This window comes from Balaenoptera physalus (genome assembly GCF_965194825.1).
Source record: "Balaenoptera physalus genome assembly, chromosome: 21".
In the NCBI taxonomy this organism is placed as follows: domain Eukaryota; kingdom Metazoa; phylum Chordata; class Mammalia; order Artiodactyla; family Balaenopteridae; genus Balaenoptera; species Balaenoptera physalus.
Genome location: NC_138902.1, coordinates 14402172 through 14429537, shown reverse-complemented (window position 1 = coordinate 14429537; position 27366 = coordinate 14402172). Strand labels below are relative to the sequence as shown.

Genomic DNA, 27366 nt, shown 5'->3' with positions numbered 1-27366 from the left:
CAGGAGAACTTAGTGGATCTTTCCCCTGGGGCCAAAATGAAATGGTGGTTTAAGCTGATCTGCTGAGAGAAGGGATGATTGTGTGTTTGCTTGAGGGGCCAGGGGTGAGAAGAGAGGCTGAATAATCAAGATCGCCCATCCATAGAGTTCACTATATCTGTGCTGTAATGGAAAGCATAGGGGACTTGAAGTGAGAAAACCTGCAAGCAAGTTCTAGCTGCACCACTGGTGCATAATAGTTGTATAACCTTGGAATGACATTCATACTTTCTGAAGCTCAATTTCTTCACTTGTAAACACACTGGGACAGTAAGTGTTCAGTTAGCATCAAAGTATTTTAAGATAATCGAAGGAGAAAATGTACTAAAAACATTGTGAAAACTAAAATGCAATGCAAATAGACGTATAAGGGGCCTAAGCAAGCCAGGTGTTAATCAGGCACTGATTTCCTGTCTTTCGAAAAATGAATTCTGAATAAGATAGTTATTAAGTCTTGGCGAATATATAGGTGGTTGCTTTAGCTGTATAACAAACCTATTATTTTGTTCTATTCCTGTTCATTAGTTCATCCCATAACATTGTTATTTGGATACTTAGCATACAAATTGACAAATGAACCACGGTTCTAATTTAATTAGGTTTGGAACAACATTTTTAGTACATAATGACTTTCTAACTTGTAAATTTACATGTGGGTTTTTTGAATTGATCTGGGTGAATAATAATAATCCTTTATAGTTACATAGCATTTCAGAGTTTACCAAACACTTCCACGTAATTTTACTTTGTTTTATTCTCTTAAAAACTCTGTGTTATGTAGAGCATGGATTATTATATTTATTTCTTTTTTACAGATGATAAACTAAGACTTAAAGAGATTATGATTTTTTCCAAAGTCTCCCAGTAAGAGACCAGATCCGGGTCTGGAACCCATAAGGGCAAGAACCCTCCCCATTACAGAACCATATTTGTCCCTGGTCCCAAGACCCCAATACCACTACCTGACCTTGCCACACACTTGAAAGTTTTAGGTTACTCTGGTCAGCACTGAAATTGATGGATCTGTAAAGCTGTGGACTTGCTGAATCACTGCCACTCAAATAATGATAACATCCATTTCTCTTCTTGGTGAAGGAGAAAAAAATGTGAGAATGGCAATCAGGTTCCTGGATTTCTAGTTACAATTGGGTAAATGTTTGACCCCCAAGGCGGTCCCGTACTAGCAGCCTCCCTGGGACAAGAGGGCACTTTTTGATGTGGCTCTACAACTCTCTCCCTGGGGTCAAGACTGCGCTTGACTTAGAGGCAATTTATCTTCCTCTTAGTGGTTGTATGACTCAGCCATGGACGTGAGAGAGACAGCAGCCAAAATGGAACCACTGTATCTTTTCTGACCTGCAATTGGAAGGGACATACCATTGTTTTTGTTGTATTCTCTTGGTTCCACAGACCAATCTTGGGCCAATATGGGAGGAGACTACAGGATGTGACGACCCAGAGACAGAGATTACGGCTACCAATCTTAGGGTGGGTGTGGGGTATTAGTAACTTCGCAGATGGTACTCGGGCCATCACAGGGTAAATGCTGTTAGAGGAGAAATGTTCTCTCTGGAACTCAGGAAAGCAGCTACCTCTGGAGCACTTCTCCTGGCACTATAACAAGGAAGAAAAAGAGGAAAGTTGTACACAGAAGGTCCCACATGCCCATGAGGAACAGTGGAAGCATTTCCCATTGTCTGAGACACGCCATGTTATGATCTCAAGAGGCAGAGGGCCTCAGGCCATCTCACAGTGGTGGTGAGAGAATGTAGCTCCAGATGGTGTGAGGACCACTGCTGTTGGAGGCCAGACAACGACCTGGTGCTATGACACTCCTTAAATCAGTCTGGGTTCTTCCTGGTGTATAATGTTAGCCGCCAAGAAGTATGAGGTGGCAGAGGATTAGCTATAGCTTCACAATCTTGCTATGAGATTTATAATGAAAAAAAGTCTTAGACCAAACTCTTCCCCACATTAGGACATTTACTTAAAAAATTTTTTTGTTAACAAGTAAGCAAAAAACAATGTGATAAACTCCAGGTTTCTAACTTTAATGGTCATCAAACCAATTCTGTATAGAAAGCTCATCTAGGGCAGATAGAACAATAGTCTAAAGACAGGATTCTGTTATCAGTAGAGCAGGAAATACACAACCAAAACCTTCTGATCCTAAAGCTGGTCATAGGACCACGTAAAGATCCAGCTTCAAATGCTTTCCCTTAGAGAAAAGGTTGCCAATGTGGTTAGATGCTCAAGCAAAAGTGAGGGGTGCCTCTACAGTATTCTAGCCATGCCACACACTTTGAATCTCATCTATAAGGACCCATCATGCTAGTTCCTAAAGCCTTTGATGTTGTTGGCAAAAAAAGATAACTGAAGTATTGTGGTATCATTCATGGGTGAATATGACTTAGTATTTTCAAAGCATTTAGCCCAGAGCCTGGCCTAAAGTAAACACTATGTACTTGTTCCGTTTACAAAAAAGAAAAAAAAATAGCAGCTACCCCTAGAGTGTGCCAGCCCACAATGCTAGGAGTGTGAGTTCCAGAATAAAGCATCTGACTGCACTAAAATATAGTTTTCACTAACACACAAATAATATCACGCTGTTTAGGCTGATGCAATTTTAAGTAAATTACAGATTCCAAGTACGTGCTAACAAGCCTAAACAAAATTTGCAGGTAAGCAAAGATCAAACGTGATGAGTTGCATCTCAGTAGATGCTAGTGGAGGAGAGAGTACAGGTGCCGACCTGGCCCCTTCCCCTCGTGATGCCACAGAAGTCCCCCTGAAAGTCTGGAGAGAAGGATGAACCTGACAAAATGACGATTTCCTGAAAGTGACTAAATTCAGTTCTTTGCTCCACAGGTTTGGAAAAATGCAATAATTACTCTAGCACGTAAACGTCTTTCTTAAGTCCTTTCAGATGCTTCAGTGGCGTCAGTCATTACTTGAGGGGTGTACTCAGCACTGTGGGATTCTCTGCATTCTACACTCCAGTAAACCCTCACCTAAAGGCTAAGTGCTTTATCTGCGCTTAATCCCCGACCCATCACCCCAAACCGGATGTTATAATCCCTTTATTGAGTTTCAGGTGGGAAATGACGACTTACATTCTTTATGCCCTTGAAACCTTCTCCCCAAATAAATTCTCATTGCCCCCTGTCTCTATGGTAATCAGCAAGTCTCTCTCCCCACCACCCCCGCCCCCAGTGACAGCAGCTGCGTCTAAATCACCCATCTGTTGTCTTTCTGGGGCTCTGCCATATCCTGCTTCATGCCCACTTGCAAGTGTACCACATTTCTATTTAGAAACATTCTGCCTACCCTGGTTATTTTTGGCTACTTATCAATCAGTGCACATCTCTTTGGCAGGCAGTGAAACTGCTGAACTGTTGTGCCCCAAGTATGCCCAGCATCTGTGGGCTGGGCCAGCAGTGGGTAAAAGATGTCAAAATGAGAGGGTAAGTGAAGTCTCTGGCACTTGATACATGGGGAGTGGAGCTGGTTGGATGGTGGTGAGGTGCAGAGTGTCTTGGTCTGTTCTGGCTGCTCTAACAGAGCACCATCCACTGGGAGGCTTATTAACAACAAAAATGTATTTCTCACAGTTCTAGAGGCTGGAAATCTGAGATTGGGGATGTCAGCACGGTTGGGTACTGGTGAGAGCTTTCTTCTGGGGTGCTGTTTCTCCTTCTATCCTCACATGCTAGAGGGGACCAGAGAGGATGAGGGAGCTTCCTGGGGTCTTCTTACATTTTTTTTTAAATTGAGGTATAATTGACATATAGTGTTGTATTAGTTTCAGGTGTATAACATAATGGTTTGATATTTGCATACATTGTGATCACTCTAAGTCTAGTCACTATCTGTCACCATACATAGTTACATTTTTTCTTTCTTTGTGTGATGAAGACTTTTAAGATGTACTCCCTTAACAATTTACATATATGTAGTACAGTATTATTAAATATAGTCACCGTGCTGTACGTTATATTCCCTTGACCTATTTATTTTATAACTGAAATTTTGTACCTTTTGATCCCCTTCACCCATTTTGCCCTCCTCCACCCCCCTTCCACCCTGGCAACCACCAATCTGTTCTCTGTAACTATGAGCTTGGTTTTCGCTTGTTGGTTTGTTGGTTTGTTTTGTTTTGCAGATTACACATATAAGTGAGATCATACGGTATTTGTCTTTCTCTGTCTGACTTATTTCACTTAGCATAATTCCCTCAAGTTCTATACATATTGTCACAAATGGCAAAATTTCATTCTTTTTATGGCTGCGTAGTATTCCATTGTGAGATACTCACATCTTTCTCCATTCATCTATCTTTGGACACTTAGGTTGTTTCCATATCTTGGCTATTCTAAGTAACACTGAAATGAACATGGGCGTGCAGATATCTTTTCGAGTTAGTATTTTCATTGTCTTTGGATAAATACTACCCAGGAGTGGAATTGCTAGATCATATGGTACTTATATTTTTAATTTTTTGAGGAACTTCCATACTGTTTTCCTCCATACTGTTTCCATAGTGGCTGCACCAATTTACATTCCCACCAACAGTACACAAGTGTTCCCTTTTCTCCACGTTCTTGCCAGCACTAGTTATTTTTGCCTTTTTTGATGACAGCCATTCAGACAGGTGTGTGGTGATATCTCACTGTGGTTTTGATTTTGTATTTCCCTGATGCTTAGTGATGTGGAGTATCTTTTCATGTGCCTGTTGGCCATCTGTATGTCTTCTTTGGAAAAATGTCTGTTCAGATCCTCTGCTCATTTTTTAATCAGTGGTGTTTTTTACATAAGAGCACTAATCCCATTCATAAGAGCTCCACCTTCATGGCCTAATTCTCTTCCAAAGGCCCCACCTCGTAATACCATCATATTGGAGGTTAGGATTTCAACATATGAATTTTGAGGGGACACGAACATTCAGCCTAGAACACAGGACAGAAGGAGGAAATAGAAAGTTTAAGTGTTGGGACCTCTGGTCATATGTCATCAGAATAGAAATTCACATGGGTTTGGAAATATGCACAGAGCTTATGTTTTTAAATTGAAGTAAAATTTGCATAACATAAAATTAACCACTTTAAAATTTACACTTCAGTAACATTTAGTGCATTCATAAAGTTCTGCAAAGGACCATCTCTATCTAATTGCAAAATATTTTCATCATCCCAAAAGAAAATCCCATGCCCATTAAGCAGTGGGTTCCCATTCGTCCCTACCCACAGCACCCAGCAACAACACTCTGCATTCTGTTTCTCTGGATTTACCTATTCTGTATATTTCATGTAAATGGAATATGTAGCCTTCTGTGCTTGATATCTTTCAGTTAGCATAAAGTTTTCAAAGTTCATCCACATTGTAACATGGATCAGAACTTCATTCCTTTTTATGGCTGAATAATATTCCATTTTGTGTATAGATCACATTTTCTTCACCCATTCGTCCATTCATGGACATTTGGGTTGTTTCCACCTTTTAGCTCTCGTGAATTATGCTGTTATGAATATTTGTTTATGAATATTTGCCTGAGCGCCCGTTTTCAATCCTTTTGGGTGTATACATAGGAGTGGAATTGCTGGGTCAAATGGTAATTCGACATTTAATATTTTGAGGAAATTCATATTATTTTCCACAACAGCTGCACCATTTTACAGACCCACCAGCTATGCATGAGGGTTCCCATTTCTCCATATCCTTGTCAAAACTTATCACTTTTGTTTTTATTTTTAATTTTTTTATTATAGTCATCCTATTGGGTGTGAAGTGGTATCTCACTGTGGTTTTAGCTTGTTATGGATTGCATGTTTGTGTTCCCCCAAACTTCATATGTTGAAACCCTAATCTCCCACATGATGATATTTGAAGAAGGGAGTCTTTGGGAGGTGATTAGATCATGAAGATGGAACCTTTCTGCCAGGAGCAGACACAGCAAGAAGACAGCTGTCTGCAAGTCAGGAGAGAGTCCTCACTGGAACTCAACCAGGTGGCACCCTGATCTCAGACTTCCCAGCCTAATAGTTCTTAGGAGTGAGGGAGGAGCAGATGATTTTAAAGTATGCGTAGCTGCTCTGGAAGGAACATAAAGACTTTTCCTTGTGTTACCACATTGCCAGGAGTCAGAGCGCTGGACCTTCTCAGGGTAAGTGTAGCAGCAGAGAAAGAGGGTTAATATCTGGGGTAGAACAGGTGGGTAAGTTGATTTTCTGGTCAAGAAAAATGGTGATGCCACGGACCTCTGTGGACTCAGGTGGGATTAAACCCTCTCTCCAGGGACTGAAAGTGGTGCTGAGAACGGCTTATGTGATTCGTGTGGACGGCAGGACTTGCCGTTTCTTTACTTCCTATTGCTAAACAATTTATGTCATTTGCTTTTCCTGACTCAATTAAATTTTCTTTTCCTACATTGTGACCAGAGGATTTGGAGGTCAAGGGAAAGCACACTATGGCGTGGATATCCCTCTATATGGGGTAGGGGCTTACTCCTAGAGACAAACTTATGGTTACCAAAGGAGAATGGGGGGGAGGGATAAATTAGGAGCTTGGGATTAACAGATACACACTACTATATATAAAATAGATAACCAACAAGGACCACAGGGAACTGTACTCAGTGTTTTTTAATAACCTATAAGGGAAAAGAATCTGAAAAAGATTCTATATGTGTATAACTGAATCACTTTGCTGTACACCTGAAGCTAACACAACATTGTAAATCAACTCTACTTCAATAGAGAAATTAAATTAAATTTTTAAAAATCGCCATAATGTTACCACTTTCTTCTTTCTACAGATGCCCCAGATGCTGAGCCAGAGCTGAAGCCACTGACCTTTCTGGAGTTGAGTCTCCGAGTTTCCTGAGTGGTGGTTAGGCCTCGGCTACCAGTCTCCCAGCTCGCCGAGAGACCTCAGTTACCGAGGTGGTCGTACTGGTTACCACCGGTTACCATCATTTCTTTGGCTTAATTGACAAGTAGTTTTATTGTTTTAAATTTTTCATTAATTAATTAATTAATTTTTGGCTGTGTTGGGTCTTTGCTGCTGCACGTGGGCTTTCTCTAGTTGCAGTGAGCGGGGGCTACTCTTTGTTGTAGTGAGCAGGCTTCTCATTGCAGTGGCTTCTGTTGTTTCGGAGCACGGGCTCTAGGCACGCAGGCTTCAGTAGTTGTGGCTCGTGGGTTCAGTAGTTGTAGCTCGCGGGCTCTAGAGCGCAGGCTCACTAGTTGTGGTGCACGGGCTTAGTTGCTCCGAGGCATGTGGGATCTTTCTGGACCAAGGATAGAACCCATGTCCCCTGCATTGGCAGGCGGATTCTTAACCACTGCGCCACCAGGGAAGTCCAACAAGTAGTTTTAAAAGGTGGTCAAGAACATAGGCTTTGGGGCGAGATCTGAGTTTGAATCTCCGCTCTGCCATCATGGCCACGTAAACTTGGACAAATTGCTTAATTTCTCTGAGTCTTAGTCCTCTCATCTGTGAGAAGAAGATGACAATGCTTACCTTTCACATTTTAGTGAGAAAGTAATAAAATCATGTTTGTCAAGTGTTGGCACGAGGTTGGCACACAGCAGGTGCTTGCTTTTCTCTTCTTTACACCAGTTCCTTCAAGATCTAGGTGCAGCCCTGCTTCAAACCAACTTTTCCAAGACTCAGAACTTGGGAATGATTACATGCAATTATGCATCTACTGTAGATTTCTCCAATTCAGGGACTGTAAAACTAGAGGCCTCCAGGCTGAATTCTACCCTCTGCCATATTTTGTTTGGTGTGTACAGTGTTGAAGGCTATTAAATGAAGTGCCAATATTTAAACATCACAATAAAAATCCAATTTCTAGCTTTTCTTAAGGAATTGAATCATCTGGAGCATTGGGGCTGCATTTCCACCTCGCTTACAATGGGATGACAAAGATAGAAAATGCCATGTAATCTTCCCATGTGCCAGGTACTGGTCTAAGCATTTTGCTTATAAAGTAATCTAATTCTTATAATACACGTGTGAGAGAGGTTCTCCTATTATTCCCATTTTTTAGGAGAGAACACTGAGGCACGAGAAATTAATTGACATGTCCAAGGTCATGGCAATGAGAAGTGGCAGAGATGCGATTTGAACCCAGGCTGTCCAGCTGCAGGGCTAAACTCTACCACTGCCCTCCCACTCCACCTCTTGTGTTAACCGGACCATTGTTGGTGCTATAAACACAGGGTGTGTGTGTAGCACTCACTTCTGCTATGTCCTATTGGTCGGCGAGTCGCAGGAAAATCTAGATGGAAATTCATTTTTTAAATTGATTCCTGAGAAAATATTGCAGAGGACTTCAGTGACTTATGGATGTAGACTAATTACCCATGACTTCGGTCAGGTAGAGAGAGTGACAAATGACATGGAGAGAAAGCCAGATTCAGACAAAAGGAAGTATCTGCCAGATGCCTCCTTCTTCCAGCTCTGTAGGAGAAAATAAACTGCATTGCAACAATATCCAGATTCTTTTATCCTGCAATAATGAGGTAGTTTCTGAACTAATTTATTTATGGGCCCTTCATGTCCAATTATGCCACTGGCTAAGATCTCAACAGTGAGGAAAAAAAATATCAAGTGCCCATGAGACAGCCTTATTTAGGGTAGTGAATATCCTACAATCCTGTGAGGCTGATGATATTAATAATATCACCATGTAGCTCCTGGAAGCCTTGAAGTATCAGAAGTTTAACCAACTCCTCTAGGCCCACAGTTGGCTACTACCCAGTGCTCTGGCACCGTCTCCTCATGGTTCCAATAATAATAATCCTTAAATTAGTATGCTGACTATGGAATTGTTTCTTCAGAACTGGAAAGCATTTTTATTTGATTTTGAATCTTATAACAACTCTATTGCTTAGGTAAAACCAACTTATCTGATATTTTCTAATGGTAAAACGTGACCCGAAGAGAGATTACTAACTTGCCCCTGGTCAAAGCACAAGATAATGAAGAAATAACCCCACATTGTCTGATTCCAACCCCAATAAGTATTTCATTACATTAACTTGCCATGTACCATTTCCTTCTTAGAGTCTGGACTTCTGCAGCTGTTTCAGAAGGCCGAGAACAAAGGAGATTTATCAGAAAGCATTCTGGGGTCAAGAAAATGGGTCTGGTCTCTAGGTGGGTTGTTGGAAAAAGTACAGGATCAGGGTACCTGGAAAGAGGAAGTGGGAAGGAAATGAGGTCAAAGGCTAGAGAAGCCATTAAAGAGTTTGAGTTGTGAAACCTTGGGACAGGAGAAAGTCAGGAAGGTTATGTGAAGTCAGCATAAAGCAAGCAGAATTGGAGAAAAGTGCTAACTATTGCATTGTATCTGTATGTATTACATCTGTTAGCATTGCATTGGCTGCATGTGACAGAAACCCAACCGCAGCGACTCATCTAAATATGGATCTGTTTTTCTTATGTAGCAAGTAATCTGGAGATTGGAAGTCTGTGGCTGGTACCGTGACCACTTCAGTGCCTTCAGGCTCCTAGACACCTTAGCTTTCTGCCCTTCTCTTCCTAGCGCATGGCTTTCATGTTCACGCTCAAGACATGGGCATGGCATCCACTGTCCGTGAAGGAAGAAGGTCAAGGGCTAAAGAAACAGAGAGGCAAACCAGCTGAGCCCTTCCCCTTTTAAAGAACATTTCCAGAAGGCACCCACCCCTCCACAATTTTTGGTTTCCCCCCATTGGCCTCAGTTATGTCACATGACCACTCCTGGCTACAAGGGAACAGGGTAAGCTAAGTTTTTGGTTTGGGCTTGAGATCATCACATCGCTCTCCCAAACAAAATTTGGATCTGTAGCTGTATCAGGAAACAGATGACACATTCAAATGAAAACATCAAGACAATAAACAGATTGCACACAATGTTGTGGCTAGCGTAGGGCATCTTCGAGGATCAATACAGTAACCGGGGACTAGTAACAGACCATCCTGAGGCCTCGAGGGATGAGGAGAGAGTGTGCAAGAACCAGGAAGGGCTGAAGCAGGTAGAGAATGCCATTTTGAAAGGAGCAGAGAGTTGGTCAAAGGACATAATCAACTCAAGACCACCCCAGAGAGAAAGAGGAAAGGGACTAATAGCCTGAACTCACTTTCTACCCTCCCTCTGATAGCTGCCAAAGCTCCTTATTGTCCAAACCAAAGAGAAGCCAGATGAGTAGGAGTGCTTGGGAAGGAACAGAGAGCTTCTGTGTTCTAACACAGATAAGAAACCATCCCAGGATTTTCACCCTCACGTTTTAGGGCTCCCTCTTCTTCCTTTCCTATTTAACACTGGGGATTTCCTCCATTTCTTTTTTAGGGTTTTCTTTTTTGAGGGGGTCCATTTTCATAGGGTGAAACGATTTCACTAGTCCTATTTTTTAATCAGCCGAAGTGTCGATGTTTCTGCCTTTGGGGGAGGTTTGCCCATCAGGTGTGATTGAGAACAAGCAGGTCTGCTGAGGAGAACAGAATGGATGACAGGGCAGGATGGGAAAGAGGCTTTGCTAAAAACAAGAAAGGCATTGCCCTGCACTGGCTGCATCTTAGTATAAAAATCTTCATCCGACTCTTTCTTAATTCTCCACAATAAAAAAGGACTGATTGCAAGATCCCTGCTACAATCCTCACACTAGGATTGAATTTATGTGTAGTTAACGAACCAGCACCTCTCCCATTGTAAGATATGAGGGAAGCTAGGAATGCCAGCCGATGGCCTGGCTGTTTGAGCAGACATTCACAGGGTCCAGGACGCCCTCTTGAGTCTTGGTGGCCAGAGGCTCAGGGATGATTGAGCTGGAGGACCTGCACATGATTACCAGACCCACGGGAAGTGGGTTTATAATCGAACAGACCAAATCCTTCTAGGACTGGAATTTCAGAATAGGGCATCTTCCCCCACCCCTACCCTTGCTCTCTGTTCCCTCTGCTTGGAACACTATTATTCCTGCCCACTGCCTCTCTCTCTCAGTAAGCTCCTCAACCTTCATCTTGAGAATCACTTCCACAGTGAGGCCCTTCTTGGCCCCTAGACTGGACCAGCCCCGCTGCCGTACTTTCTCAAGGCGTCAGGAACTCCTCATCTGAGGCACACACTACCTGCTTAACGGACATTGTCCTCACCAGGCTGCATGTACCTTTGTTTATTCCTTATGGCCCAGTGCAAATACAGCACTGAGATATTCAGATGTTCAGTAAGTATGTATTTCAATTTATTCTTTGAAATCGAAATTGCTAAACTGGCCACAGCTTGGGGAGCCTGGGGTATATAACACCAACGGTTGGTTGTCCTGTGCAATATTTCATTTCAGCCTGGAGGACTGGCCCTGATCTAATGCTGAGAATAGCTCTGTGAGACCAAAACAGCAGATCCAAGGTCTCTGCCCTTGACCGTGTTGGAGAGACACGAATTTATACTTCCAGGGCTTCCTGCACAGCTCCGTCCTTTGATAATGAACTTGTAGCTCTTCTCTCTCTTTCGTGGGTTATGAAGGAGGAGGTGGAACAATACTTGTACCAGATAAAGGAATGGCTTTGGCAGGGGAGGTGTGTGTGTGAATGTGCATGTGGATGTGTGTATGTCTGGGTCTGTGTCTAGTTGGGCACACATATGGCCGTGAGCAGGAGGGATTAGGGAGTGGAGCTTGGTCAAATGGTCCCTGCACTTCCCTCTGGCTGTGAGAGAAGGAGTGATGTGTGAATGATGCAGGGAAGCTCATCACAGCCGTAGCCCAGGACTTAGCAGACTCGTCCCCTGATTTTGTCCAAGGATGACAAGAATTTCTGGCTTCCTCTTAGAAAACAGCAGGAGGTTTGTCTAGTTGCATGCTGTAGTTCCACTAATAAAACCTTTGCTCATTCTGCCCCCAGTAGAGACAGAGTCCTTGAGTACTCTTTGTACATTCCTTTCATACTCTACAAAGATGTCATCCACTTAATCATATAATATGAAAAAGACAACTAGGCTGAGCACATGTTTATTGCTAATTTGTTCAGTATTTTAATCACGTCATGTAGTAAGCAACTGATAGCTGCTGAATAAATATAGAGGTAACACACTGTCATGATACCTGGGGACTCCGGTAGAGCCCTTCTCTCTTTTGTGTCAGTACTTCAGCCCCTTTTATTCCTCACAGTGACCCTTGGAGTATTATAATCTTCTAGTCCCATAGCCCCTCTTCCACTTCCTGTGTCCCACTTTCTATATCACTGCTGGTACCTTCAGCTGATCCACTTTCTGGGAATGCAATGACCTCAAAACATATGACATGCTACAATTATTCAATTACAGTTATTCTTACTTTAGTTATATTTTAGCCTACTTGATCATATTTGAGAATGTCTGGATGAATATTAGGATGCAATCTAGTGTGATTAAACAGCAAATTTTCAAGATTATTAGGAGATCATGGTTTTTTTCCTTGATTCTGAGGTGCTGGGGAAGATGCGACTCGGGCCTATGAACAGCTATGGGTTCTAAAGACGAGGTGCTCACGCTTAAGTGGATGCCCAGGATAACATGAAGATAGTCTTGCCGATCATTTAACTTATGCAGGGCTATGTTCACTTGAATGTTCTGTGTGTAGATTTCTACAGCTGCTTGGAATGCCTAAATTCCATGCGTATGGTAAACTGACACCGAACTTTCACTCACTGCTGACCATTTTGCTACTCCTTCCATCTGCCGGGCCACTTCCCGTTCTACCTCCCCGGCCCCAACCAAGTGTGGATCCACCTCCTACTGATGAATCTCGTACTCAATTCTGTCTCTATGCTTTATCTATTTCACCCCAGGAAAGCCCATTTTCACCTATTTCCCTTATTTCCTACTTGTCTATAATGGGTAATTTTACATTTCATTATCGAATTTCATTTGTTTTATGTATGTACACATCTTAAGCCCCAACTAATGATAAAGGCTTATGTTTATCGAGCACTTTCCCAGTATTCATTCGTTTAATCTTCCCTGTAATTCTAAATGTATGTATTTTGTCATCTCCATTTTATCAGATGAGGTAATGAAAGCAAAGCAAGCTTAAGTAAGTTTTGCCAGGTCACACGCACTTAGATTAATTCATCTGTTCCTTCGATAGTCATTAAATATTCATTTGTATCAATGTTGTATTAGGTGTTAGACATCGCATTATAGGTTGTTGCTGAGCAGGGCCAGCAGTTTTGCAGCTATAGCTACACCTACAGCTCTAACCATAGGTGTCAGGCACATAGCAGCTGCCAGATATATACTTGTTGACCGAGTCACTGTGGATTGCAATATTATATATGACATATGATTTTTAACCGACTGTAAGAAGAATCTTGTTGCCATAAATGTAATGTTAAGCTAATGGCAGTCCTAAGAAATCACGTGTCCTATGAGATCTGTTCTTTCCCACTGAGCAGGACTTGATAGCTGCACAGCCCAGCTCACCCAGCAGAAGAATGCTGTGTTGGAGGGCTCTGCTCCTTCCCGAGAAATCTGCTGTGGGATTAAGGATGCGCTTTTAAGCCAAATTGTCCACATCCTGCTGTTTTGTTTTGTAATTGCATATTGACCTCAATGCTGTAAATGTCAAGGTGCCTCTGTCTAGCTGTCTGTGACTGGGGACCTTCTCGCTGGGATCTGACCCAATTGATCAAGGGTTTCCTTACAGCCAAAAGATTTGGTTTTGTCAAGGTTTTTTAGTGGGGGGAAAGGTATTATTTTCTAGATAGGGTTACATAAAGCAGTTCTCCAGTGCTAGGAAATACAGCTTTGCTAATATTTCTGCACACTGCGAAAAAAATAAGCGAGGTCCCAATTCCAGAATATATGGCAAAGAAAATATAGTGGAACCACTAACATTTCCCAGCTCAGACTCACTGAATAGGTAACACTGAATGCTTTGTCAAAGAATTCCTGGAACGGGATGGTGTCTAGTTTTCGACAATTCTCACTTAGTACTTGATTAGATAAAAATCTTTATTGGTTGTGACTTGTCCAGAGCTATGATTATACAGCTAGGTGGTATCAGAATGGGTAATAGAATACAGCCCTCATAATCCCTGTTCCAGAATTATTTTGTCAGTACTCAGGTACTCCTAACTGTTTACAGAGTATTCCACCCTAACTTCATTGAAAATATATTTCAGTTAGGGAAATTCTGGTGGAAACAGAACTATTTTGAAGCACAATCTGTGAGGCAAAGTGAAGCATGCCTCTGACATAAACTAATATATTGTTATATAACCTGAGGATTGGTTCACTACAGAATTGGCATCTTGCTCGGACCCTGTGGAAAAGACAAAATAAAGCCAGAGAAGGTTTTGAATGCGGTACCAGAACAAAAGAGCTGAATAGCATTTAAGCAAATACCCACTGACTGCACCTGACTTTCCAGCATCTTTTACTTGCTTCTGCCTCTGCTTTGCTCCATTCTTTAGAGGCAGCATTAGGACCATTCTGTATATTTGGAAGTCCCAGAAGCCTCACAGTCTTACCTAAAATGTGTCAGTGGGTGAGCAACTTAGAAATTGTATGGTCTCTAAGTAAAGTTTGGGGACGTGCAGAGAGGCAAGTCCCATTTGTGCTTTGCTGGCTGATCCGTCCACTGGAGACCAGATCCAGGCCAGAAGAAGAAGAACAGACCCCAATCAATATATTCTCTGCACAGGACAGACTGTTGTTTTTCCATGACTCGCAAAAACAAAACAGGAGCATAGAGGTAAAAATGCATTGCATTTCAACCAGAAAAGACTAGTTTGAAAGATTTAGAAGGAGGAATTTTTTTGCATAGAATAAAACTTGTGAGAAAAATCTGTCTCGGGGGTCATGCATATGTAGCAGTGATTCTTAAAGAACTCAACAAGGTGATTCAGAAAAAAGATACAAGAGAAAAAGTTTATTTTTACCTTTTTTTTTTTTTATGGAGGTGGGAGTCTTTTAAATGTTTATTTATGATGGTTTTAATATGAATATTTAAGGCCATTGCTTTCCCTCTTACTCTGCATTGATTATGGTAACTTAAACAGTGATCTTTCTGAAGATGATAATTTCCAGAAAGATAATTTCCGTGGTTGGGAAGGAAATATCATCTTACTCAAAGAGTAGTCTTGATGAGGTCAACGTACCATCATCCGTATGAAATGCCTTTTCATCGTTACCCACTTAGTGGCAGCTGGCTTTCATTCATCTAACCCAGATTTGGTTGCCTTCAGGATATGCACAGCTTCCTGGTCCTATCAGCTTTGGTTAGAAGAGCAGGGCTGTGTCCTTCCTTTTAGGTGCCATGAATGTCCATCACTCATGATCAAATGAACCGCTCAAAGCTCCCTTTCTCGGAAGGGCTCAGTGTACCTGACAGATACCGTAAAGTATTATGGACTTCTGCTGTAACCTGCCCAGTAGAATGAAGAAAAAAGATAATTCAGGTTTCGTTATGTTTGCTTAGACAAGCCAGTGGGACCTCTAACTGGAGCTGTTCAAGAGGCATTTTGTACAGAGATGTGTGTGTACGTATAAAGGAACTCAGGGGGAAGAAAGAAGCAGGCTGTACAGCAGGGAAGAATTCTAAGATCATCTCTCAGATTTTCATACTCGTCCTGTATAATCAACCTCTTCAAGTGGGAGTGGGACTTGTACGTATAATGATGTTTCACTTCCGTGACTAGATCACTAATTAGTTGAGTCCCAGTTAATCAAAAGAGAGATTATCCTGGGTGAGCCCTTAAAAGAGGGACTGGGTCCTTGCTGAACAGAGAGATCCTCCTGCTGGCCTTGAAGACATGAGCTACTATTTTGTAAGGGGACCTACAGAGAAGGACACATAGCAAGGACCTGAGGATGGCCTCCAAGAAGTGAGAGTGTCACCTGCTGACGACTAGCAAGAAAACGGGTACCTCAGCCATACAGCTACAGGGACCTGAATTTATCCAACAACATGTGAGCCTGGAATCCCTCCTGAGCTTCAGATGAGATCACAGACCCAGCCACCAGCTTGACTTCAGCCTGGTGGGAATCTGAGCCGAAGACCCAGCTAAGCCACACCCGGACTCCTGACCCACGGAAGCTGTGTGATAATATGTCTGTGTTGTTCAATAAAGAAATGCATTTGTGGTGATTTGTTACACAGCAATAGGAAGGCAGTGTTTGGAGCCATCAGCATACTGATGATAGCTGAAACCCTGGGGGTGTATGAGATTAGATGTTAAGAGTGTGTGTACACAGAGATGAGGAGAGGGATTGAGTGAATTCCTAATGAAGAGTGACATTTAAGGGAGAAGAGAGGCAGGGAAGCTGTGAAGGGGTGGCCAGCCAAGGAGGAGTAGAATCAGACAGATAAGGTGGGATACACCGTGCTCTTTTTCTCCTGGCCTCCTACCTTATCTCGTAACACAGGAACATCTACACCCTCACTCATTGCTGTTTGGTGAGATTGTCAGAGGCAAGCATGCCTGGTCCAGCCTTTCAGGGTTGCCAGGACCACGAGCCCAGTGTCGTCTTCTCTCCATCCTGCCTTCCCCGTGGGGCAAGCTGCCTGTGATGAGAGGGAGACTTGATGGGGGGAGGTGTGCAGTTGTCAACTGGGTCACTGGCTGGATGGGAGGGAGCTACGATCTCATGTGGGTCCAAATTTTGGGGAAAGTAGTGAAATTCTCATTTTAGCTATAAGTAAACATCCCATAGTTTTTCTGCAATAAAGCAAATGCATTGATTCTGATTTGATTCCTATTATGTTTCTCAACTTTTTAGAACTCACTGGAGAATTCTGTGATTAACATTGTAGGAACAGCCAACAGCGTTAGCAGCAAAGGGGAGACAGAAAGTCAAAGAGAAGGAAGGTACCACAGAATCAAAAGTTTCAGGGAGGTCAAGGGCAGTAAGCTCTCAGTAAACGGCAGCATATTAGTCAGGACCTAAGCTAAATTCGTTAAATACATTTCCTCACTTAATCATCATGACAGTCTTCAGATGAAGCACTTACATAGGCAGAAATGAGGCTTAAAATCAGGCAACTGCAGAAGGTCAAACAGCTTAGGAGGAGCTGGAATTCACAATCAAGAGTATGTGAACCCAAGGGATCCCACATCCCACATCCAAGGGATCTGACAGCAAAAGAGGTTCTTGATGACCTTGGGCGCTATTTGCTGTTTCAGGGGAGCATGGAGATTGCGAACCAGATTGCGACTGGCTAACCAGATCGTGGGTGGTTAGGAGAGAGGAAACAAATATAGCTAAATATTTAAATGTTTAAATGAAGAGGTGTAGTAGGGGAACATGGGATGCAGGGTGGACGGATTTTTTTTTTTCATTAAGAAAGGAGAGAGGGACTTCCCTGGTGGCACAGTGGTTGAGAATCTGCCTGCCAACACAGGGGACACAGGTTCGAGCCCTGGTCTGGGAAGATCCCACATGCAGTGGAGCAACTAAGCCCACGTGCCACAACTACTGAAGCCTGTGCGCCTAGAGCCCATGCTCCGCAGCAAGAGAAGCCACTGCAATGAGAAACCCGCGCACCACAACGAAGAGTAGCCCCTGCTCGCCGCAACTAGAGAAAGCCCGCACGCAGCAACGAAGACCCAACGCAGCCAAAAATTAATATTAATTAATTAATTGTTTAAAAAAGGTAGGAGAGATTTTGAAAATATTTTAATGCTGTTAGGAGGAAGAGCAGGTGGTAGGGGTGAACATGCCTGAGAAATTGAGGCTAATTCGAGGCTAATTGATAGAGTGAGGTCTCGTGGGGGGGGGGGCGCTGGGGGCAGGGAGAGACGGAGCCATGTAAGTTTCAAGAGTTCCTTTTCGTGGTTTCCATTTTCTTTTTTTTTAAATTTCTTTAAATTAAAAAAAAATTTTTATTGGGGTATAGTTGTTTTACAATGTTGTGTTTCGTGAAGTGGAGTAGACTTCCCTGTGCTATACAGCAAGTTCTCGTTAGTTATCTATTTTATACATATTAGTGTATATATGTCAATCCCAATCTCCCTATTCATCCCACCCCCTCCCTTCCCCCTTTGCTGTCCGTATGTTTGTTCTCTACGTCTGCGTCTCTATTTCTACCTTGCAAACAGGTTCATCTGTACCATTTTCCTAGATTCCACATGTATGCGTTAATATACGTATTTGTTTTTCTCCTTCTGACTTACTTCTGTTTTCTTGGTGAAGCAGAAAGTGAGGTTATCCGCCCAGAATATGTGAAGGAGAAGAGCTGGAAATGATCGTTCTTTGAGAGACGACTATGAGTTATGGATGAGTTTCCAACCAGACACGACGACAGAGGAAATGACCTGAGAACCAGCTTGTCTGGATGGCCCAGCCTGTCAATTCTTTCTCTACAGAAACTATGTTTGGAAAGGAAATGTGTGCTCATCATCACCTTTACTAAAATTTTAATAATTTAATTTTTTTTAGTTTTCCTATAATTTCCTTTTTACCATAGACAAATTTTGTCATTGTTGTGTTGTTGCTTTGTTTATAGGTTGTTTTTTATTGTTTTTGTGTTTTTTTTTTTCTTTAAGAAAAAACGGTTTTCAGGGATGCTGATTTGAATAGGATTGCTCTCATTCAGTTTTACCTCACCAGCTTTGTCAGTGAAAGACACTGACTGAGATCTACTGTCTAGGCTATGACTTCAATACAATCCATTCTAACTCTGACTCGTTGGCCTTGGAGAATGTAGTTTCAAAGGTTCTAACTGATGCTGTAAACTCTTTGAATTTTCTCACTGAATTCCCCCCTCATTAAGTATCAAATTTTTAAAAAATAAACAATCACATGTGAATGAGCTCTTATAATGTATCCATGGTACATGCTATAGAACATAAAACACTAACAAAACAAAACAAAAAGGAAAATACATAGTTTCTAAACTTATGGAGCTTATATTTTGGATGCCAACCTAAAACAGCATGCAGTAAACAAGAAGAGAACAATATTAAACAGAAAGTGCTACATCCTTTAGGGCAAATGATGATTAGTGTGGGCTGGCAAGGTCTTCATGGAGAATACAGAACTGAAGTGGTGACTTAAAGGATAGTAGAACCAGACCAGCCAAGAGAAAGAGACAAGCTCACACCATTGTAAAGCAATTATACTCCAATAAAGATGTTAAAAAAAAAAGAAGAAGAAAACATCATACAATGTAAAAACTGTATTACACAGCAAAAGAAATTATTATAAAATCCTATTTCTTAAAAAAATAAAATTTCAATAGTATGAAAAAAAAAAGAGACAAGCTATTTCTAAAGGGGAGACAGAATGAAAAGGGTTAGAGATAAGATTAACTAGGATATAGATGAAGGTTAGTGAGGAATCTGTGCAAGACAGTGTTTGTTTGTATTAGAGAAATCTGGGTAAACAAGTTTGATGGCACATAGAATCATATGATGAAAGGAACTTTCAAGTCAGCCTGTAATATCCCTTATTTAAGACTAAGGCTGAGAGGTAAGTGATTTCCCAAGGATGCCTCAGTGATTTTGTTGGCAGAACTGGGTTAAGGATTCAGTTTTTATTCACTGACATTCTTGATGGCAAGATTGGGGACTTTGCCATATACAATGCTGCCTCTTATAGGGACATTTACAGGGAGGCTTAATAGCACAGGACTTAAGCTTCCTGGCTGTGTGATAGCTCCAGCAGAAATACTGGTATTGATCCCTATAGTCATGTAACCTTGGACAAGGTTGTTGTCTTTTTAACCTCTCTGTCTGTTTCTTCATCAGTGTCCTGGGGATGCTGGTAGTGTCCTCCTAAAATGGTTTGTTTACGTGTGTCTATTAAATAATAGAGGTAAAGTGGTATCATAGAACATATTAAGTATCCAGTATATGTTACCTGCTGTTTTATTCATTTTCATTCAATGTTTATTTGAATGTTGACTATGTTTCGTAAGGTTATTTGAGATGTATAAAGGTAGTTAGATAGAATACTTCCTGCTTAATAGGAGAGATAAGACTAATAGATAAAAATGTATAATACTAGGTAAAAAGTGATTAGCGTTGTCAGTAAAGCATAGATAGAATAGACCAAATACTGTGAGCATTAAAAAGCAAGAGGAATTTCTTCCATGTGGAAACAGCTTTGTGGAATTAATTGTAAAAGAAAGATGCTGGAAAATAAACAGCTAAATAAATACTATCTTTCGGTCACCTTGGGAGGCTATATATTTATTAATATACATGAGACTGCAGCTAATGGTCAAGAGATATTTGGACACCCCTTTAGGAGCCACCTCCACAGACATTTACACAGCCACCCCAGAAACTCCTTGCCAACCTCATTTCAGAAGCGTGCAGCGCTTACTTGGATTCTGTTGTTCATTTATTTCTGAAGACTCTTCTTTGCAGTGACTTCATTTAAAATTTTTTTTTCTTTCTCTATCTTTTTTTTTTTCCTTTTATTGTGATCTAATTTTCCCTGGAACTTTAAGGAATGGAATGTGTCAAGGCTTGGGCTTAGAGCCCTTATTATAGAGAGAATTTCAGTTTGCTTCTGCTGGGCATCTGGGAGCCCTATTTACCTGGGAAGACTTCAGACTTAATTTGATACTTGATATTTTTCAGACCACATCATTATTGTAATTTTTAGACCCAACTTCACTTGAAAGTTGACTTGTAGTTAAGAATTCTTGGGTGAGGAGGTGTTTTTGTTTTTCTTGTTCTTCCTGTATCTGGAGGCAAGGCTGAGAAGGGTAAATTTCTTTTTCTTTTTTTTAATTTTAATTTATTTATTGTATTTATTTTATTTTTGGCTGTGTTGTGTCTTCGTTGCTGTGCACGGGCGTTCTCTAGTTGTGGCGAGTGGGGACTACTCTTCATTGCGGTGTGCGGGCTTCTCATTGCGGTGGCTTCTCTTGTTTCGGAGCACGGGCTCTAGGTGCACAGGCTTCAGTAGTTGTGGCACAAAGTCTCAGTAGTTGTGGTGCATGGGCTTAGTTGCCCCGTGGCATGTGGGATCTTCCCGGACCAGGGCTCGAACCTGTGTCCCCTGCATTGGCACGCAGATTCTCAACCACTGCGCCACCAGGGAAGCCCCAGAAGAGGGCAAATTTCTTGATCGTTATCTGGTGTAAGGGGGGATGTTGTTTTCTTTTTAGTTTACACCACCCGGTGTTGCCTTTTGTGAGTCCTCATTTATGTCAAAGTCTCTGGTCCCAAGTCATCTTTCACTGTCGTTAAAATGAAAGCTCTAAGCCATAAGGGACCAGCATCTGGTCCTTAGGCAGTGCCAGCTTCGACACTCACTCTGCTCCCGATTTGTGTTCTTTCAACATTTTTCTTTTGAAATAGTTTATTCAACATTTTCAGGAGGTTTTCACTGGGTGGGATTTTGGGGACCTCTAATCTCTGTGTTGGCAGAAATGGCAATCAAATTGATCAGATTTTCAAAAGAATGAATGACTCCCACTTCCCCCCACCAAAAAAGAAAAGGGCTTCGAATTATTACAGGGAAACACATTTAGAGCATGATTTTAAGAGTCAGATTGACCTGTATTCAAATTTTTAAAGTGCTGTTTATGTTAATGAGTTTTTGTTTCTCTTTTTGTACAGTAACAATAACAAATAATACACCTCTTAGGGTCTTGTGACATTACATGAAATAATCCCACATGCCATTCTTAAGGCATAGTACCGCTTACATATAAGAGCTCAAAACACAGTGACTATTTTTACTATTTTTAAGATCACCAACGATATAAGGCATTATGCAACTATAGCCAACTGAGACTAACAGACCATAAATGAGCTAGTGTTGAAAAAAGGGAGAAATCAGTTACCTGGAATAGCTAAGGAGTCTTCTGGAAGAATTTAATATTTAACTGAATTTGGGGAATTGGGAGAGAGACTGAGATAGGCAGACAGATGGACGAGCGCATACCAAAAGGTAAGAAAAAATTATTGCTGTTGAGATGGGATAAATTTTTCAAGTACTATCCTTTGTATTACTCAGATCGTAAGTATATTTTGTAAGTCACTGATATACCACCATTCTCTAGTTTTCGTCTGCTATCTTTGTCTCCCCTATGAAACTATTTAAAAGAAATGAAGCCCTCGTCTTTTATTTCTTCCGTGATTCCCACAGCATACAGTGCTCTATATACAATAAGCCCTTAAGCAATACCTATTGAATGAAGGAGTCCTCACTTTTGAGAAGCACCTCTTCTATTTTACTTCCAGCAGCTTATTCTCATAGTGAGGGTGCCTGCAGAACACCTAGTTACCATTAGGTGAGAAATCTAAAAGTAAATTGTACCGGGATTATTTGGAATCAATTCACAGAAGGAAAGAGCAAGAGGCTGCTGCAGCCAATTGACACTCCTTTGGAAATGTTTTTTGGTCAGAAGCTTCTTCAAGGTAAAAGAGAAAGCTTTCTTTTCCCCATTGATAGCAGAATGCTATTTCCATCAGGCTATACTCAACATTCAAGGGACTTCTGTCAAGAGGTTGGATTTTCTTCCCAACCATAGGAGCCAGATGGATAAAATCTTACCTAACGATAAGCAAGAACTATTAATAGGGAATTGAGAATGTTACATTATTTAGGATATAGCTATTAGAGAAAACTAAATTACATATTTAATGTCAATTTATTTAGCATTTAATGAGTGTCTAATTACCAGCCACATTGTTGGTTCTTGGAGACAAAATGATGATTAAGAATCTTACATCCTTAAAGATCTTACACTGAACAACCAGGGAAACTCACAGGTATGAAAACTAGAATATAAAGTCAGACTATGCCCAGGGCAAGGATAGAGAGAGAAACAAAGTGTTATGCAATTGATAATCAGGGGGAATTAATTTTGACTTGGAGTCAAGGAAGATCCAGAATGGGAATACTAGAGATAGTTCAAGTACTAGTAGAATTTAAACATGTGTGTGGCTAGGGAATTTTAAATACCCTGAAAATCGTGATGTGTATGTGGAATGGACCACAGGCTGGCAGAGCTGCAATTGTGGGTAAATGTGGAGAGTGACGGCATATAGTGTTAGCTGCATACTTTGGGATAGGATTTGGAAGGTCGTGAGAAAGTACAGAAGGTTAGATATGAGAACCGCTGTAAGGACATTATTTGCTAGAAGTTGACAACAAGTTGAATGACACAGGTGAGAGAGATGAAGGAATTCATGATGAATAAGCTTTGTAGCTTGGGAAAATCATACACAGTGGTGTCTATTCTTGTGATAAGAAACCAGACCAGAAGAAACAATTCATAAGTGAGGTAGATGAATTGAAGTTCAGATATATTGAAAATGAGACATCGTAAGATAAATATGGCTATAGAGTTGCCTTAGGAAACCTGAGATGGAAAAATACGTGGCCCTAGAAAGAAAAAAGAACACTTAGGAGACTAATGAGAAGTTAGGATACATGAAAATTAGGCTTGCATTTTAAGTGGGAAGAAAGTGAGTTGCTAGCATTTGACATAGATAGCCTTAAATACCAGCTATACCCATTGACTCCAAAATTTATATCTCCAGACAGACTCTTACCGTAAAATGAATGACTGTGGATTCAACTAACTTCTCATTGTCATTACGTGGTTACGTGATAGGAATCTCAGACTTAACATTTCCAAGTCAAATTCTTGATATCTCCCAGCATTACCCTATAACTAGCCAGCCCCTCCCTAAACCTTCTTCATCTTTGTAAATGGCAAGTCTATTCTTCCAATAATCTAGGCAAAAACACTGGAGTCCTCATTGCTCTTGGCTCTAATACATCAAGTACCGTCGCTTATATCAGTTATAATTAGCGCTAATTAAATGTTGTTTTCCCTTGTTATCTACATGATTTATATCCTCATTTCTTTCAGGTGTCTTTCCCAAATTCACCTATAAATATAGCCTTTCCTCATGACCCTATATATAATATATATCCCCCCACCAATTTCTATCCCCCTTATTCTGCTTTATTTTCTCCATAGCAGTTAGTAATACTTAACATACTCCAAAACTCCCAGTCCTGCCTGAGCTCTGGAACCTTTACTTGACTCACAGCTCCCCAGTGGTTATTTACTGCTCAGCATTATGGAGTCTTGCCCTACACATGAGCAGCTTAGAGTTCATCCAAGAGTCAAGGAAACTCCTTTGCAGCTTTATTTGTTTGTCTGTTTCCATGCTCCCTACTAGAATCTAAGAACACAGATATTTTATTTTAGTCTTGCTACCTGGAACAGTGCCTGGTAATGCTAAGTGTTTAATTCCTAGTTGTTGCCTCTGTACCATAAAATTTCTCATGTATTTGGAGTAAATGTCATCCAATTAATAAGCATGAGTGAAAGCAGGATATTGAGAAAAGTAATAAATGTGTGGGCTTATTATAGGGAGTGTTAGAGGAAACCACTAGAAATGATTAAGAGAATTTCTGAAGAGCATTGAGAATCTTCCTGCAAAGGAAATCATACATTTGGAATGGGTCCAATTAGTACTGTGAAATCTCTTTTTTCCCATCAAGACTCAGCTTCTCAGGGATGGAAGGAGACTAAGCTGGTCAAACAGTGGCAGTTAACAAAGTTACCGGGGCAGAAGGACAAAGAAGGAGGAGGGTTGAGAATACGGATGAGCAGTGTAGGCTGGTCATCAGGAAGGTCGAGAACCTAGGAGGGGAGACCATCCTTGAATAATGGGACAGTATCAAAGATGGGTCATGAGGGACCACAGAGCATCCAAGGTGGGAGTGAAGATGAAATCTAGGTGGAAGATACCGGTTAAGTCTTAAATTTCTCCGGCCTAACTTTGAAGGGATAAAGATATCTTAGTGATGACTTGACCTAAGTTACTCATTTTATCAATGAAGTGGTTAAGTCTCAAAGTGGCGAAGTGACCCCTCCAACGTCTCCCAGATTAAAAAAAAGGAGTATCTGAATATAGCCCAAGTCCCCAGCGACCACTGAAGAGCAAGTCTGCCACTGGGCAGCTTCTCCCACCCAACTTCCCTTCCACTGGGATCCCAGCTACCGTCGCTCACTCATTCTTCCTCAATTTCAAAACTTCAAAATTCTCCATGAAAAAGAAGGGAATATCTAAACGAGAGCCCTGCACTGTTTTCTCTGTGGCTCAATAAGTTTTTGGCTTCAGGGCCATTGGAAGTTTGTTTTTCAGGCAAGTGAAAATGTAACTGCCTCTAAGCGTTTAGCTTTGCCAGCAGGAAGCCTGTCTCTAGCTGACAGGGCTGGCTGCCTCGTGTTGTTTGGGTTTCTAACCAGGTTGTATGACAGCAGGGTACTTTTTAGTTTGATCAAGGACAATGGGCTCTAGATCAACGCTCATCATTTGTCAAGCTTCCTTCTCAGACCCGGAAAACCTCGCTGCCACGTCGGCTGTCGGTTCAGCTGGGACTAGGGGAGAGGCAAACGTGACTCACTTGCGTTATGAGTTACACAGGCATCTTCCGGATTCAGAGTGGTGTGGAGGAGAGAGGTCTGAGTGGTGAGTCAGGAGAGCTGCATTCCAGTTCTCCTCTGCTATCTACATGGTGCATGTTGTAAATGAGGGCATTTCACCTCACCAAGCCTTGGTTCAATCATCCCCAAAGCGAAGCAGTAGACGAGATCATCTGTAGGGTGTATTCCTGTTCAGAAATCTGGAATTGTATGGAAACAGACAGGAATCTTTTCATGTGAGGACCTCTGGAATGAAACACAAGTGAAGGGAAGTCGCCTAAGAAATTCCTATTATTGCTTGACTGCTGGTTAACGATCGTCATGCAAAATACCTTAAGGAATGGAAGGAATGGAAGATTCACAGAATGGGGGAGGAGGGTGAACAAAGCCACCTCCTCACCACATTTCTTCATCCCTTCACTACTGTCATAAACTATGTATAAGAGCAAAATTTCAACACATAGAGTTTCCTGCTAGTTGGGACATTAGAAACCATCTCAGCTAATTCCTTCCCTTTATGGTTAAAGACAACAGTTAGCATGGAGAAGAAAAGCTATTGGCCAACGATAGTTAAAGCCAGGATTCCAGCTCTTGCAGGAGAGTCTGGGAGACTCAGCATCCTGGCCAGGAAGAGGTTAAACTCCTTCATATGAAGCAGAGAGGGGAGGGAGGCCTGAGTCTGGACAGTCAGTAAGCAGAGGAAATAAGCTCCAATTCTAGGAAAGAGGTTTTGCTTATTGCTCGTTTTACACTGGAGATGAATTGCTTTGGTTTCTCAGATGTTAATTGTAGCCAGAAAAAGGCCAGAACACTGCAGTAGCACGATATATTTGGAAAAACACATGATTTGGAATTGAGCAGGCCTGGAGTCAAATCCAGTTCTGGTACTAACTACCCATCCTTTTCTGAATCCAAATTCTGTCATGAATAACTTGGGGATAATTATATCTGCATAGATTTTATGAGGATTAGACATAATATATGCAAATTTGCTAACTGGTGTCTAATTTATCAACAAGATATGAGGAAAAGGGCAAAAAATTTAGCCCAAATAGCAATGCAGACACACTGCAATGTTGCCAAATTTGGCACATTGAGAGAAACCCCCAGAGTTGCATGGATTTTGTGGAGAGGTCCTTGACACAGCCCTATGGGGAGAGCAGTATTCTTAGAACCCATGGCGGCTGCTGTAGAAAGACGCACAATCGTAAGTCTCTGAGCTTCCCTTTGGGGACTACAGAACTTGGTGACTCCAGAGTTTCTTTTCTTTTTTTTTAATATATTTATTTATTTTATTTATTTACTTTTGGTTGTGTTGGGTCTTCGTTGCTGCGCGCAGGCTTTCTCTAGTTGCGGCAAGCAGGGGCTACTCTTCGTTGCGGTGCGTGGGCTTCTCATTGTGGTGGCTTCTTCTGTTGCGGCGCATGGGCTCTAGGCACGAGCTTCAGTAGTTGTGGCTTGTGGGCTCAGTAGTTGTGGCTTGTGGGCTCTAGAGCGCAGGCTAGTAGTTGCAGTGCACGGGCTTAGTTGCTCCGCGGCATGTGGGATCTTCCTGGACCAGGGCTCAAACCCGTGTCCCCTGAATTGGCAGGCGGATTCTTAACCACTGCGCCACCAGGGAAGCCTCAACTCCAGAATTTCTATAGAAGAGTCTTAAGGGGAGCAATTTAGTTGGAAATGAGGCCTAGGAACTTGCCTAGGAGTTAAGTTTGCACATAAGTTTACAAATGATTGGAAAAATGTCAATTGTGCATATCAAGGATGGAAGACTTATAGAGTTGGGGGTGGGGAATGGACAAAACCCCTTCCTCACCACATTTCTAGATGCCTCCATCACTGTCATAGCAAAAAAAGTATAAAAGCAAAATTTTGACAGACAGAGTTTCCTGCTACTTGGGACATTAGAAATAATCTTGGCTAGTTCCTTCCCTTTATGGCTAAAGACAACAGT

The 27366-nt window shown here is 41.6% G+C and overlaps 1 long non-coding RNA gene across 1 annotated transcript in view; it reads left to right on the top strand.

Annotated features, from left to right (window-relative positions):
- The first annotated feature begins 7029 nt into the window (after positions 1–7029).
- The window catches only part of LOC309651460, a 46820-nt gene continuing 26483 nt past the window's right edge, over positions 7030–27366 (top strand). Inside the window, exon 1 of the long non-coding RNA XR_014258142.1 lies at positions 7030–21913. This is a non-coding gene — a long non-coding RNA (uncharacterized lncRNA). The remainder of the gene's footprint in view (positions 21914–27366) is intronic.